Source organism: Macaca mulatta, chromosome 6 (assembly GCF_049350105.2).
Source record: "Macaca mulatta isolate MMU2019108-1 chromosome 6, T2T-MMU8v2.0, whole genome shotgun sequence".
Taxonomy (NCBI): Eukaryota; Metazoa; Chordata; class Mammalia; order Primates; family Cercopithecidae; genus Macaca; species Macaca mulatta.
The window spans coordinates 146,317,177-146,332,140 of NC_133411.1; the positions used below are offsets into that span (position 1 = coordinate 146,317,177).

At 42.3% G+C, this 14,964-nt stretch overlaps 1 protein-coding gene across 4 annotated transcripts in view; it reads right to left on the reverse strand.

Moving 5' to 3' along the window:
* The window catches only part of SPOCK1 (SPARC (osteonectin), cwcv and kazal like domains proteoglycan 1), a 515,462-nt gene that overhangs the window by 471,417 nt on the left and 29,081 nt on the right, over nt 1-14,964 (reverse strand).

Below are 14,964 nucleotides of genomic sequence, written 5' to 3' on the forward strand. Positions count from 1 at the left end.
CAAAAAGTAGAAATAAAAAAAATAGCTGGGTGTAGTGGTGCACACCTAGCTACAAGGGAGGTGAAGCCGAAGGATCACTTGAGCCCAAGGGTCCAAGGTTACAGTGAGCTTTGATCACGCCACTGCACTCCACCTTGGGCAACAGAGTAAGACCCTATCTCTAAAGAGGAGGAGCAAGAAGAAAAAAGGAGGAGGAGAAGGAAGAAAGAAGAAAAAGAAGGAGGAGAAGGAGGAAAAGAATTCAGAGACTAATTTCTTTTCCTAGTCCAATTTAATAAGCGAGACTGCTCATATTAGGGGCCACAGCCTGAATCTGAGAAACTTCTGTAGCTGTCCACAGTGTTTAATTATCACCACCCCCCAGTTGCTTCTCCTATTTCTCAGGAGATTCCTGCTCAATCCAGTGCTCACAGCTTTCGACAGGAGGAGAAACAGAATTCTGTATTATTACAAAACTAACATAACCAATAACTCATGCATCATAATTCATGGAGCTGTTTGTACATACTTTTAATACTTACAAATACAATGATTTCTTCTCTCCTTTTGGCAAACTGAGAAGAAATGTGCCCTTTATACCTTCTTATTATCTAACTATATTAAATGCTAAAGAATCTTGGTAACCCCTGATCCCAGATTGTATCATTATATCCAACGACCCAAGGGTGTTTTTGACCCATCGGCTTAATTAGAATTTTTGATGTATTTATTCAGTCAATGAACACTTACTAAATGGTATTATGTTCTGTCACAATTATCACCACTGGGAATGTATATGAAAGGGAAAAGTCTTTGTCCTCAAGGAGGTAATAATGAATGATGAAGGAAAGAACCCATAACCAGTAAAATCATTGTCTGTAGGGACTATGACAGAAGTCTGTAATGGATACCATGGTGGACTGAAACAGTAACTAGTCACCTAGAACCAAAGGGAAATTTATATAAATTTTATCTATGAGACTATAATCGTAATACCAAACAGGCTAATTCAATACAAGATAGCTTGACACCTACAGAAGAAATTCATTATTAATATACACTACCAACTACTATACCTCTGCTAGTGGGTATATCAACCTTTGTTTCAAGAAACTATTCAGTAAATCTGAAGTAAGTCTGCAAGTTGTTAGGCCAACTCATGTTTTCAAATAGTTATCCTACTTAATGGTCTGGGGCTCTCAGTTTAGCTTGACATTCAGTAAAGAATAAATTGAAATTTGAAAACAACTCATCAGATAGAGAAATCACTAGCTAAGATGAGGCTTCACTATCAAGAAGAAGGAGTTTCACATGTGGCTGGTTTTGAGCAGAAACCCACACATACGCAGATACCTGCAGAGGTCCTTATAAATTTTTCAGAGGAAGATCAAAGAGAAAATAGACATGAATGGGTTGGATCAGAATGATATAAAGTGGAAGCACTGCTGGCATGGATTAGAATTTAGATAAAGTCCATCCATGCAGGATGAGTTTGAGCAGAATATAATGCTCCTAGGCTTGAGGAGACTGATGAATAACATCAGTGTGGCGCAGTAGGAGAGCATGAGCAGCTTTCAGACTCAATGTCACTTTTCGAGATTTTTGTTTTCACCATACCAAGAATCATGGAGCCTTTCAAATCTCATACCCTGGATTGACTATTCCTTCTAGACAAGGCTGCTCCATTAGGCTGCACAGGCAGGACAGTACTTGTGAAAAGGTGCCCCTAGAGGTATCAGTGTGACAGTCCTCTTTCAATGAGATAAGCTAATAAGGATGTGTTGGTGTTTAAAATCAGTAATTTAGCTAGCCTTGTTTGAGTACCTACTATGTGCCAAATAGCATGAAAGGCACTGGAGATGCAAAGATTAAAAAGCACTGAGCCTACCTTTACAGAATTACTACATTCCTTTTAATTTCAACAAGAACATATTGGCTTGTCTAATTATCCCAGAGGATGATAAAAGGGAATTTGTTCCTCGAACAAGATAACTCTCCTTCAGTTTTAAACAAAGTGGGAGCTGCATATGGGGGATAAACCAAAGGACACAAAATGAGAAAACCCACAGAAATGACTCAATTCTGTTTTGTGGTTATTAAAAATAAAGAAAACAATGGCAGCCAGTGCACTGCTAGGAAATACAAGCAGAGACTTAAAGGAATGTTGAGGTGTCTTTTAAAGAGACGTGATTTATTTATGGACCACAACATCATCATTCCAGTAAGCTCTCATTTTAGGTTAGGCTGAACTCTTCTCGATAAGTCAGAGAAGCACACTTCAGAGGAAACAGGCTATGGGAGAGAAGACCTGGTGAAGAACCCACATAAACAGACACCAGTGTCACTTTCTTGTGACATATGTTTCAGACATATGGACTGGCCAGCAAGTGCTCCTGAAGACACCACAAGCTTTGGTCATCATTTCCAAACCTGGCTCCATAATCAGGTTCTCTTGACCAGCCTGGAAGAGTCTTAGAAAAAAAAAAAAAAAACAAGAGTTGACACTATTTTCTAAATTTTCTACAATGAACATATGTTACTATTGTTTTTGTAATAAGAGAAACAAATTTTTAAAATACAGAAAGTATTAAATACTGCATGGGACAACATCTTTAGCCCCTAGATTCCTTAACTTTGCAAAATAATTCACTCTTCCTGAGAAAGTCAGTGAATCTCGACCTTCAGTCAAGTTTTTATGGTAAGATATGGTAAAAACTCATGTGTTTTAAATTTAAGAAACATTACTATTCTTCAATTATCTCATTTTGCTCCAACTAAATTTCTCCTGGAGTAAGAGTTCCTGTTGTTGTTGTTGTTGTTGTTGTTGTTGTTGTTTTGCCTTTACCAATAAAGGCAAGAAAACATCCAACATTCTTGGGTGTATCACATTGTCCCTTTGAGAAAACACATGTGCTCTGTGGGCACAAGGGAAGCACTTGAGCATCAAATGACAATACATGGATTAGACCTCCAGCTAAAATAAAATACTATAGAAACACTAATGTCAAAACAAATACTAGAAGCAACTGTTTTGGGGTGGTTTTACCATCTTCTAAGCTCGTAAAGATGGGCTACCAATTTGGTTGTGCTAAGTTGGAATGATGTTTACCAACAGGAAAACAGACAGGAAGGAAAGTCTGGCTGTATCTTACCATTTCCCAGTGAAGCTGCACACACAATTCCATGTGGTCAGGTGGTGCAGTGAGGCCAGCAGCCCTAGTCCAACGCCCTATATCAAGTGAGTGTGTTGGTGACTACAAGTTGAACCAGACAGCGACCCGCTTTTGCTCAAACTGAGTGGGTGTGGTGTATGTGTCATGTAGTCTCCTGTGAGCTAAAAACAAGACCTATTATTGAAGTTAAGGGCAGGGGAAGCATCCTCAAGACAGAAACAAAGAACATTTATCAAATCAATGCCAGAAGCAACAAGACAGTCTCTGTGACCAGGTCCACCCATCTCCAGAGCTGACCTTCCCCATAAGACAAAAATAGGCAACTCCCAACTCCAAGCCTTAGGGGAATTTCCCAACAATGAAGAGGTAGTTCCAAGAGCAGGATGTCCTTGCCTTCTACAAAGAGGTAGAGGCTAATGCAAGGCTTTTTCTTTAATTCATTGCTCACAGCTGGAGTCGTGGGGAATTATTGCAGCCAGGGGCTTCTTTTGGAAACTATCTGAATTGCTGACCGGAACACCAAGAAATTTAAGCAATGCTACTCCATCTTTCTGAACTATTTCATGGGGAATATACTCCCACCCTGACCTGAAGGAGGTGCATGCGGTTCCAAGCCTGTTCACAGATCCTCACCATCTCTGAGGCTTTTATCAACACCATCAATAAAGCAAGTGCCCTGCGCTCCAGGAGCTGACGGTACACTGGAGGAGATAAAAAGGTAAAATAACTACATGGTGAGGCCATTACAAAGACTGTAAGCACTAGAGCTATTCAGAGGTATATGAAAGATCCTCATGAATTAAAGCAATTGGAGAAGGCTGTCCAGAGGGGCAGGTTTGAACTGGAAATTGAAGGTGTTCCTGGAGTGCTAGGATAATGGAAAAGGTAAGTTAGGAGAAGGGGCTTGGCATGTACAGATGCAGACAGGATAGCGGTATTTACAGATTGTGGGTAAACATGTACGGTATGGGAGAGAATCTGTGTAGAAGTATGAGCGAGAAGGATGGGGCAATAAGTAGGACTAAATGGTAAAGGGTCTTGAAATCCAAGCTAAGAGGTGTGGATTCAATTCACTGAACTGAATTAGTTTTTAAAGCACCTGAGCAGGTACATTTAAGGAAAATAGGAAAGACAAATGAATCAGGCACAGATGGTCAGCGTGGAGAAGGTTTGTGCTGGAGAATAAGCAAAGGCTCAAGAAGTCTGGGAGATCTGGCTTCTGCATCTGCGGGGTGAGGTGTCTACCAACCAGGACTCCTCTGAAAATCTCCACCCCTATACGCTTAACAATCTTCATGGCAGGGGAGTAAGCCCTTAGGATATGAGGCCTCCAAGGAGAGTCTTCCAGGTCAAGGTACAGGATGAGAACCAGCCTGTTTAATGCACTTAGGGGACACAGAAGAGACAAGGAGTAGAGCTCAGCAGCCGCTCCCTGCCCTCCTCCTGTGCCCCAACCCTACAGGAGACATTGAAGTAAGCTGGTCCAGCAGCCAGCAGACGCAGGCCAGGCTCCAGGATGAATACTGGACAGACAGAGAGGACAATGGTGACTGTCTCTAGTAGAGAGGCAAGTAACATGGAGTTACAAAGACTCTCCAAGCAAATCCACTCTGAGTTTCTACTTGTTGCACTTAAACTTGATGAGTAGAGAAGGTGATCTCTAACATCAAATACAATCCAATTCCTTACACTGCTCTACATAGCCCTGTATGATCCACAAAGCTCTACCTATCAATTCTACCACACTGCTGCCCACTGAATGCACTCTAGACATCCTTCTTATATTCCTCAAACACACCATATTCATTCCCACCTCTGGGTATCTGCATTGCTGCTCCCTCAACCAGAATGCCTCTCCCCAGATCTTAACCCAGCTGCCTCCACTCAACTTTCTACAAGGTCTTCCTGGCTGCTCTTATTTAACTTTTGTGCCTCCAAGGAGGCATATCACACGTGTCACATCTCCCCGTCATGTCTTCTTCTCTGGACATAGCTCTATCAGAAATTCTAATATATGTACATGGTTGGTTTATTGTCCATGGCCCTATTAGAATATAAAACTCAGGAGAGCAGGGACCTCTTCCATCTTGCTCAAGTCTGTCTCTCCAGGATCTATAAATGTGCCTGGCACATTAGTGCTCAATACATTTTTGTTAAATGAATGGAATAATTAATTAGTCAGTGTCTTGGGAGATCCATGAAACTTTACCTCTCTGGGTAGAAAATCTGTTTAAGGGTATGTGATGCTCAGGCAGATCTTAAAGAGACTGCAGCTACAGAGTTTCTAGTTTCTTTTAAACCATCTGCATCCAAGACACTGGTAGCTGGGTATTGTGCACGCTCACATCAAATGGAGGAAAAGCCACGGGGAACCGGCTGAACTCACAGTCAGCGAGAGAGGATACTTCCAGAAATGTCTTCATTAATGAAGCAGCTTTTGGGGGCAGCCCCTTGAAATGCTGTCAGTGTTGCTAATAAAACTCCCATAACCGTGGACTTAAGGGCAGGAGAGACAAGGGTAAGATCACTGGTATTCCACTGTGATTGAAATGAGAGTCTCCTGGAAAGCTTAGGCTGCAAGTCACAGTGTGCTCCAGGGCCTGCGTTTTTGTTCTGCCCCTGTCTCTGGGCTCTAATGAGGCTTTATGAAAAGCAGAGCTGCCTTTTAAGAAAATTTCTTCCTAACCTAGAAACAGCAAAATGCTGCCAAGTCTCACTTACTGGTACTAACGAGATAGAGAGACAATAACTGAAACTCAGATAAATCAGAAATATCTTCCAGCAAACTTCTCTATGATCTAATAATAAAAACTACCACCATTTATGTAGCATTTGATTACTCACAAAGCACTTTCACATCCCATTATCTCTTGTGATCCTCAAACTCCCCATGAAGCCACTGTTAACATCACCAGATGAAGAAACTGAGGTTCAGGACGACAAGGAGACTCATCCAGAGCCCCAGATAAAAGGCCAAATGAGGACTCGAGCCATGACCCTCTGTCTGCTGAAGGGGTTAACGCCCAATCTGTGCCTGCATCTGCTGGCACTTAAAGCCTGGAGCGAGAGGAAGTGGGAAGGTCCTGATGGTCCCCTGTGCTTAGCCTCTGGGCCAGGGACACCAGGAGGCCCCATCTGGGCAAACCTCACACCCTTACAGCCACTTTATTTTCCCTTATTTTTCACTGGTAGAATTTCCCATTGTTTCTAGCATACACATTTCTCCTTGACAGCCAGGATCCAGAAAGACCCCAAAGGCAGGAACCACATCCGTTATTCCTCTGGCAGCAGCCAGAGCCTGGAGCTTCCAACCAGTCAGGCATTCAGCCCAAATTTTCACTGCAGCTGGACACAGACAAGGCCGTGGCTCACACTCCGAGGTGAGAAAGGTTTCCTCAGGTCAGACTAATTCCTGCAAGCCACAGACACTGGGCAGCTGGATCGTGCACTGGCTAAGGGGCAGGTTCGTGGTCAGACTGCCAGGCTTGCAACCCCAGCTCCACCACTTCCCACCTGTATGACCCAGGGCAAGTTACCTTGCCTGTGCATTGGTTTCCTTATCTGAAAAAATGAGGATTATAGTGGTATTGATGGCATGAGGCTACTGTGAGTATGAAGTGAGAAAATACCTGCAAAGCACCTAGAATGGTGTCTAGACCGTTAAGCAGGGGCTTAATAAATGTAAGCTATTGTCATTAATTGCTCTTATTTCAGATAAATTGCTCTTAAAAGGTTAAGAGAGTCTGCAAAGAAAGGGATGAGGAGAAACAAGTCCATATGTGAGAATGTAGCATGCTGAATAGTATCTCAGGGAGATGAACAGAGAGGCTAGGAGCCAAATACAAAACCAAAAATTCACTAGAAGGAACAGGGAGAGCTTCACTGAGAACAGCAAGTTCATTCCAGCTTCAACAAGTGCTGATAGTTTTGGTATCATTCAGGGAGTGGAAAAGGATGAGGCTAAAGGGATGAGCAGGAGCCAAATCATTCAGAGGCCTCATGGGCCACAGTAAAAATTTGGACTTAATACTGCGGACAACCAGGAGTCACCACTGAAGTGTGTTAAGCAGGAATGTGATAAGATCAGATTTAGGTTTCAGAAATACAGAGCTCAGAGCAAGGTCCATATGGAAGGTGGCTTAAAGGTGATGTGCTCCACTACTGGGTATATACCCAAAAGAAAGGAAATCAGTATTTTAAAGAGATTCTACACTCCCATGTTTGTTGCCCTGTTCACAATAGCCTAGATTTGGAGGCAACCTAAGCGCCCATCAACATGCGGTACATATACATAACGGAGTCCTATTCAGCCATAAAAAAAGAATGAGATTCTGTCATTTGCAACAACATGGATGGAACTGGAGATCATTATGTTAAGTGAAATAAGCCAGGCACAGAAAACAGAAAGACAAACATCACATGTTCTCACTTATTTGTGGGATCTAAAAATCAAAACCATTGAACTCATGGAGATAGAGAGTAGAAAGATGGTTACCAGAGACTGGCAAGGGTAGTGGGGGGGTGGGGGTTGGGAGGAGGGAGGTGAGGGTGGTTACTGGGTACAAAAAAAAATTGAATAAATAAGACCTAGTATTTGATAGCATAGCAGGGGGACTATAGCCAATAATAATTTAATTGTACGTTTAAAAATAACTAAAAGAGGCTGGGCATGGTGGCTCATGCCTGTAATCCCAGCACTTTGAGAGGCCGAGGTGGGCGGATCACGAGGTCAGGAGTTCGAGACCAGCTTGGCCAACATGGCGAAACCCCAACTCTACTGAAAATAGAAAAATTGACTGGGCACAGTGGCGTGCACCTGTAGCCCCAGCTAGTCCGGAGACTGAGGCAGGAAAATCGCCTGAACTCGGGAGGCAGAGGTTGGAGCAAGCCAAGATCACGCCACTGCACTCCATCCTGGGCGACAGAGCAAGATTCCATCTCAAAAAATAAAAAATGACTAAAAGAATGTAACTGGATTGTTTGTGACACAAAGGATAAATGCTTGAGAGGGCCAGGCACGGTGGCTCATGCCTGTAATCCCAGCACCTTGGGAGGCCAAGGAGGGCAGATCACTTGATCCCAGGAGTTTGAGACTAGCCTGGGAAACGTGGTAAAGCTCCATCTCTTAAAAAAAAAAATACAAAAATTATCCAGGTGTGATGGTACATGCCTGTAGTCCCAGCTACTTGGTGGGGGGCTGAGGCAAGAGAATCACTTGAGCCCAGGAGGTTAAGGCTGCAGTGAGCCATGATCATGCCACTGCATCCCAGCCTTAGTGACAGAGCAAGACCTTGTCTCAAATAAATAAATAAACAAAGGCTTGAAGGGATGGATACTCAATTTTTTGTGACATGATGATTACACATTGCATTCCTGTATCAAAATATTTCATGTACCCCACAAATACATATATACCTACTATATACCCAAAAAATTAAAAATTATAATTTAAAAAAATTAAGAATATAGAAAAGATAGTGTGGCAAGAAACGGTATGGGCCTAAACTAAGAGACTGATAAGAAGCCAGTGAAGATGGGTTTGAGAGCAACTGAGGACGTCAAATGGATAGGCCTGGGTGGGGTGGGGTGGGGTGGGGTGCGGTGGGGTGCGGTGGGGTGGTAGATAGCAACAGACTGCCAGTCTAGGTGACAGGATGAATGGCAATGCCACTCACCACAATGAGAAGCAAGAGGAAAAGGAGCAGGTCTAGAAGAAAGAGGAACTCAGGTCTGCACATGCTGACTGTGGGGTGACAAGGTGGGGGGGCCACCCAAGTGGAGAGGTTGCTGGGCAAAGGAACGAGTAGTATCTTGAACCTAGGAGAACAACCTGGACTGGAGACATGTATTGGAGTGTGGGCATATATGTGGCAGCAAAAGCATTCCCAGTGAATTAAATTATCCAGGAGAGATTAGTAAGGTGCAAAGAGGTCTGAGGACAGAACCCTGGAGAATCACCAATATTTAAAGGTTGGGAGAAACAACATGACCTAGACAAAAAGACAGCGCCAAAGGTATCAGAGAGACCGTGCAGAAAACCTTGAGAGAACAACGCTATAGAAGCCAGCGGAGACGAAGGGAGTGCCAGATAACACCAGAGTCCAGGATTCACGACTGAATTAGAAGTAACCAACAGGCACCTAAGGCCATCAATTTTGGTTATATTCATAAAATACCTCAACAAAGAAGATATAAGATCTCAGAATAAGTGAACACATTTCTCCAAATTTAGATTGTTGAAGAGACTACCAAATCAAACATACTTACTTAATTTGCTTGTGATCTCACTGAGGTTAGAAAACAACTCCAACATCAGAAAGCTGCCAAAATCATGACAGCTTTAAAAAAATTAAAATCATGACAGCTTTTAAAAAATTAAAATCATGACAGCTGAACACCATGGGCAAAGCAAAGCCTTGGAATATAAAATCCAAGTTCCACCCAAATTCCTTGTCATAACAACATTAAGACTAATATATAAGCTTATAATTTCTAAAAATTATAAACTCATCTTTTCCTGAGAGCCCCAACTTTCTTGTTTAGCTGGAAAATTTCTGTTGAACTGCCAGGGGTTTTTGCTACTAGATACACAGGCATATCTCTGCAATACAGGGTCTGATCTGAAGCAACATTTCAAGTAGTCACACAATCAAGACACATTTTATACCCAACATTTATTTGCAATCTGTATCTGTATATGCCGAGTTATTTGGCAATCACTCAAAACAAATCTATTTGGGTAAGCAATTATCATGCAACCCCACAGTACTCAAGAAGTTGTCAAAAATCAGTTCTGAGGCAAGAGACATAGAATCACACCAAAGAATAGAAAAACAGACAACAAAAGCGTCTTGGTCTTCCAATATTTCTAAGGAAGAACATATATTCCAGAATCCAGGGCTCAGAATCACAATGCATACAAAATTATAGCACAAGGTCTTAGAACCTCATAACCTAAATCCACAGTGATAGTACACAACATTTGTCTCTTCCCCCCAAACATCTCACATTCTGTTCATTACATTTTAAGATCTACAAATAAATGAGATAAAATGGAACATAAGCTTAAAGACTTTATTACTGGTTTAAATATTCACAATGCCACAATCTGCCTCAGACAAATCAGAGTCATGTGGTTAAATGTGCAAACAATTACTCGATTTAATTTCATCTTGCAGAAGTTGAAAACAAGCTGTAATCACAGTGGATGCTGCTCATTTTATTCCAAAAGCCACCATCTTTTGTGTTCCTGATTGGATTTTATTCTTGGACACAAGTGGAGTGGCTGACCAGAATTTCTTCCTAGGTTTCCACACTAAGCATGCTAATTCCTAGGGTATTAAGAGGGTCATGCCTAAATAAAACAACAGCTGGATCCCTCCTAAAGGGGCTTATTTCAGCTCCTTAAAGAGACAGGGTCCAAGCTGAGCCACTGCCCAAATCTTCATACTGAATAGTTGAACAACTTACTTGCACTGAGTGCTGGAAGCTCAAAAAGTCAGGAGCCCTGGTCTTTAGGTGAGGAAGGAGTCCAAAGCAATTACAAGTCATAGTCTACCTTTAGATTGATGGGTAAAACAGACTCCAGGATCACACTCCCAGTGCTCTGCCAAGGCCTTAGACAAGTTACTCAATCTCCCTTTGCCTCATTTTTCTCATCTGTGAAATGGAGATAATGGAACTTACACAGAGTTAATGTGAGGAACAGATAAGTGTGTGCATCTTAAGTGTTTAGCACAAGACCTCACCTGTATTAAGTTTCCATGAGCATCATTTATAGCTAATAACCTAATAGAGAAAAATCTATGTATGAGTTATCTATGGTTTCATAACAAATTACCCCCAAAATTAGTAGCTTAAAATAGTGAGCATTAATGATCTCAATTTCTCTGAGTCAGGAATCTGAGCACAGTTTTGCTCAGTGCCTCTGCCTCAAGGTTTCTACAGGCTGCAATCAAGGGATCTACCAAGGTTTCATGGGAAGCTTGGATAGAGGAAGGAGCCACCTCAAACTCCACTCACGTGGTTGTTGGCAGGATTCAGGAACTCAGGGACAACTAGGCTGACAACCTCAGCTCCTCACTGGCTGGCAACTAGAAGCTTCCAGTTCCTTGCCACATGGCCTAGGCCTCTGGTAGGGTAGCTTACAGCATAGCCACTGGCCTCCATCAGAGTGGGCAAAGAAGGGAGTGAGAGAGGGCACACAAGCTGGAAGCCAAGTTCTCTGTAACCTAATTTCAGAAGTGACATCCTATACTTTTGCAATATTCTACTGGTTAGAAATGAGTCACTAGGTCCAGCCTATACTCAGGGAGAGAGGACTACACAAGGGCATAAATGTCAGGTGAGAATATTTGGGGACGTTCTTAGAGGTGTACCTATTGCAACCTGAAAAACCAAAATATTCACAATGAGCTTCCAACTCTTTCCTTCTTTCAACAACTATTTGAGTACCTACTTGGTGCCAAGCACTGTGCAAGAGCCTTGAAAACATATTAAAGAAAACAGACACACCTCTGCTCTCATGACACATATAACGTAGCAGAGGAAACAGATATTAAAGAAATAAAACAAATCATCATTGACTTAAAGGCATGACAAGGGCAATGAAGAAAAAGTACATCTGATAACACCGCAGGAAGAATGTGACCTGCTTGGTATTCAAATAAGGCTTCCCTAAGGAAGAGAGTCATGCTGAGACAAAAAGGATGAGGAAGAGTTAACCAGGTAAAGGGCAGGGCTGGTAAAGAGACAGCATTTCAGACACAAAGGGAATAGAGTTTATGAAGACTGTGAGGTTGAAAGTGTCTTGCACATGGCAGGGGCTCAGCAAATGGAAGGGTGGAGGAGATATGTGCCCAAGCAACATCAAATAGAAACGTTTCTAACTGGCCCTTGTTCTCAACTAAATTAAATTCAACAATGTAATTCAGGCAAATTGGCCCTCCATGGTTCAGGTTAGATCTACAAACATCCAGATAAACAAAGTTAATAAAATCCCCTTTGGTCTCAATCCTCCACACTTTTAAAACCTCCAATGCCTTCAGGGCTTAGAATTATTTTAATAATTTTTCCATTAAAACAGCTTTATACAATAGGACACACTGTCCCTAACCAAAATCAGATCTCACTACAATGGATTGCTGCTAACCAAAAGACACTCACTCAGAACAATGAAGACTCCTTATTCCATTTCTTTAAATTCAATCAATTTTTACATAAGTAATGCTACTTAGTGACTCCTGGAGTTCAAGAGAACAGAGGGATGCCAGTACATGGCAGAGGCAAACTGAAACACTCAAAGATGCTTTTCTTTTGATTGCTGTGCTTTATGAATAAACCCAGAACCAGACACAGACCACTGAATGTTTAAAGAACTTTGCTGCAAGGCATTTGAATTCTGCCCAGAGCTTTCTCCTGCTTACCAGCAAGCTGCAGGTTCAAGTACCAGTCATAAAAGGACACATTTCATTACATCTGAAATCTGATACATTTGTACAGGGAAAGAAATTAACAGTTGCTCATTACAGACACATTAACCTGGGCTGATATACTTATGGCAAATGGCCTACATTGTAATCCTATTGAAAAAGGACCATCTTTTCTACTGATGCTGTGAAACCCCCAAGTTCACTGTCAGCAGCCAATACATACATAATAATAATGCAGTGGAAATTTGGGGAACTGGTAACACATTTTTATTATGCTCAAAAATTGAGTGTCAGCTGAAAACCAGCTATGGGAAAAGCCGGCCTTCAGCCCCACTTTCAGGATCGAATTCCCAAAGTAAAAGCCACAGGGAGAATGAAGCAGCATGATCACAGTTACATGCTTTCCTGGGTCAAGAGCTGTAGTGAGATAAAACTGAGAAAGAAGGGCCGTTTCCCCCAACTCACACACACATGCCGACAACTGTCCTTTCACCCACCTCATCACAATTAAGGCCCATGATAATGGGGGAAGGGGAGTCAGGAATGATGGGCCTGCAGAAAACTACTTAATAAAAGAGTTAAGCTTTTAAAATAGTTTTGGTAAACAGTAGGAAGCTGGAGGGCCCTAAATTTAGAGTTTGTGGGCTGACAAAACAAGCCTCTGGCTGGAAGTTGAAAGAACTGGATTCCAGCATCAACTAATTAACTCTTTGGCCTTTAACGAACGCCTTCAATCAATCAATTAACACGTAATTATTGAATAGCTATTGCATAGTCAGTGCTGAGAAAGCTGTGGGCTTGATACAAAAGATGTTAGGATTTCATTGCTTGCCCTCAAGGAACTTAACATTTTAACTCAGGAAGGAAACACGAATATGTAGTCAGCTTTCCAGAACCGGCCAGGAGCAACTCTGTTATTCAATCCTCCAAAAGATGGAACCTTTAAATACAACAGCTTTTTAGCAGTTAAGTGCTTTTGCCATGGAAATCTTTCAGAAATATAGTATCTCACTGTTTCCAAAGTTTTTTTTTAAGGCACAAACCCTGACTGTTATGAATATTAATAAGAGTTATACAAAAAAGTAGGGAGATCCCATAGTCAGTAAGCTTGGAAAACAATGGATTGAAAAGTTAAATAGGTTTCTTTAACTACAGAACATCTTAGAGCCCTTAAAAAACTAATGTGTACTGCACATATCTAAAGGGAGTATATTATGTACTTCTCCAGGGAATCATTTATTCTCATGGGATTAAAGTTCAGTGCAACATACTTTGGAAAGACTGTGATATACATGTCTCATTCTCCTTGAGTAAATGCTCCTGATGGCTCAGAACTGTCTTGTCATGGACCTCCGTCATGGGGGTGGGCTGGTGATATGGATGAGCTGCTGCATGGAAATGCCTTCATTGGCCACCCCTACCCAAGAGGCTATTTCATGGGTGGCGGCTGTGGACACTACTCAGTCATGCTCCACTATTGACTATGCTGCTATGAGGTGGGCTTTGAGAGCAGCCCAAACTTGACATTCCCATCCGGGACCCACAGGCTGGTGGCGAAAACCTTTCAGGACCTAGAACACTCTTCACTCCATGATGCTGCTACAATAAGTTATCTCCCACCCTTGAAGCTCCACCTCCCTTAGAAAGACTCTAGGCCACAGTAATCTCCTGCTCCACTGAGGCCACAGATGGCCTGCATGATGTTTGTAGCACTCACCAGGCTCTGCCTTATGAATTTCCATCCACAGTGAAATGTATTTGGCCCTTTATTGTGGACGGATTTGTGGGTGCATCCTCAGTTAAACAATATGTTCCACAAGAGCAGTGTCTCTGTGTCTCCCTGTGACACTGAGAACATACTTTTAAATTTTGGCTGATTGATCAAGAAAAATTTAAAGAGAAATGCAAGGTATTGTTACGAAAAGAGGTCAGTCAAGCTCAGTCAGCCATCCTGGCATTGGCCTTCTGAGATAAGAGCTATGCTGTTTGTCTTATCCACGGGCACAGTGTGGAAGGTGAGGCTGTCCCCACACTGTGATGATAGTATTAATAAGAAGTCCAAACCCAGACAGAGGTAGAGGAGGCTACAGGGACATCTGGAAAGGCTTCTGAAGGTGCAGCTGCTGAGCATGGTGCCCTCGAGACCCCACCATGCCCTGAAGTGGCCAACCATCTCCAAGTGTAGTCTGGTGGCTCATGTAAGAGCCATGCACTCTGCAGCCCATGGAGAGTGACTTGGTACCAAGCCCACCGAAGCCAGAGAGGAAATCTGCTTCTTAAAATCACTGGTCACTGGTTCACCAAACAGTAAACAGCAAAAAATTTTGGTTGCCTTCTCTCCAGTACTAAAAGGGAGAATCTGCCTGGAGGAAGCTGCCCAG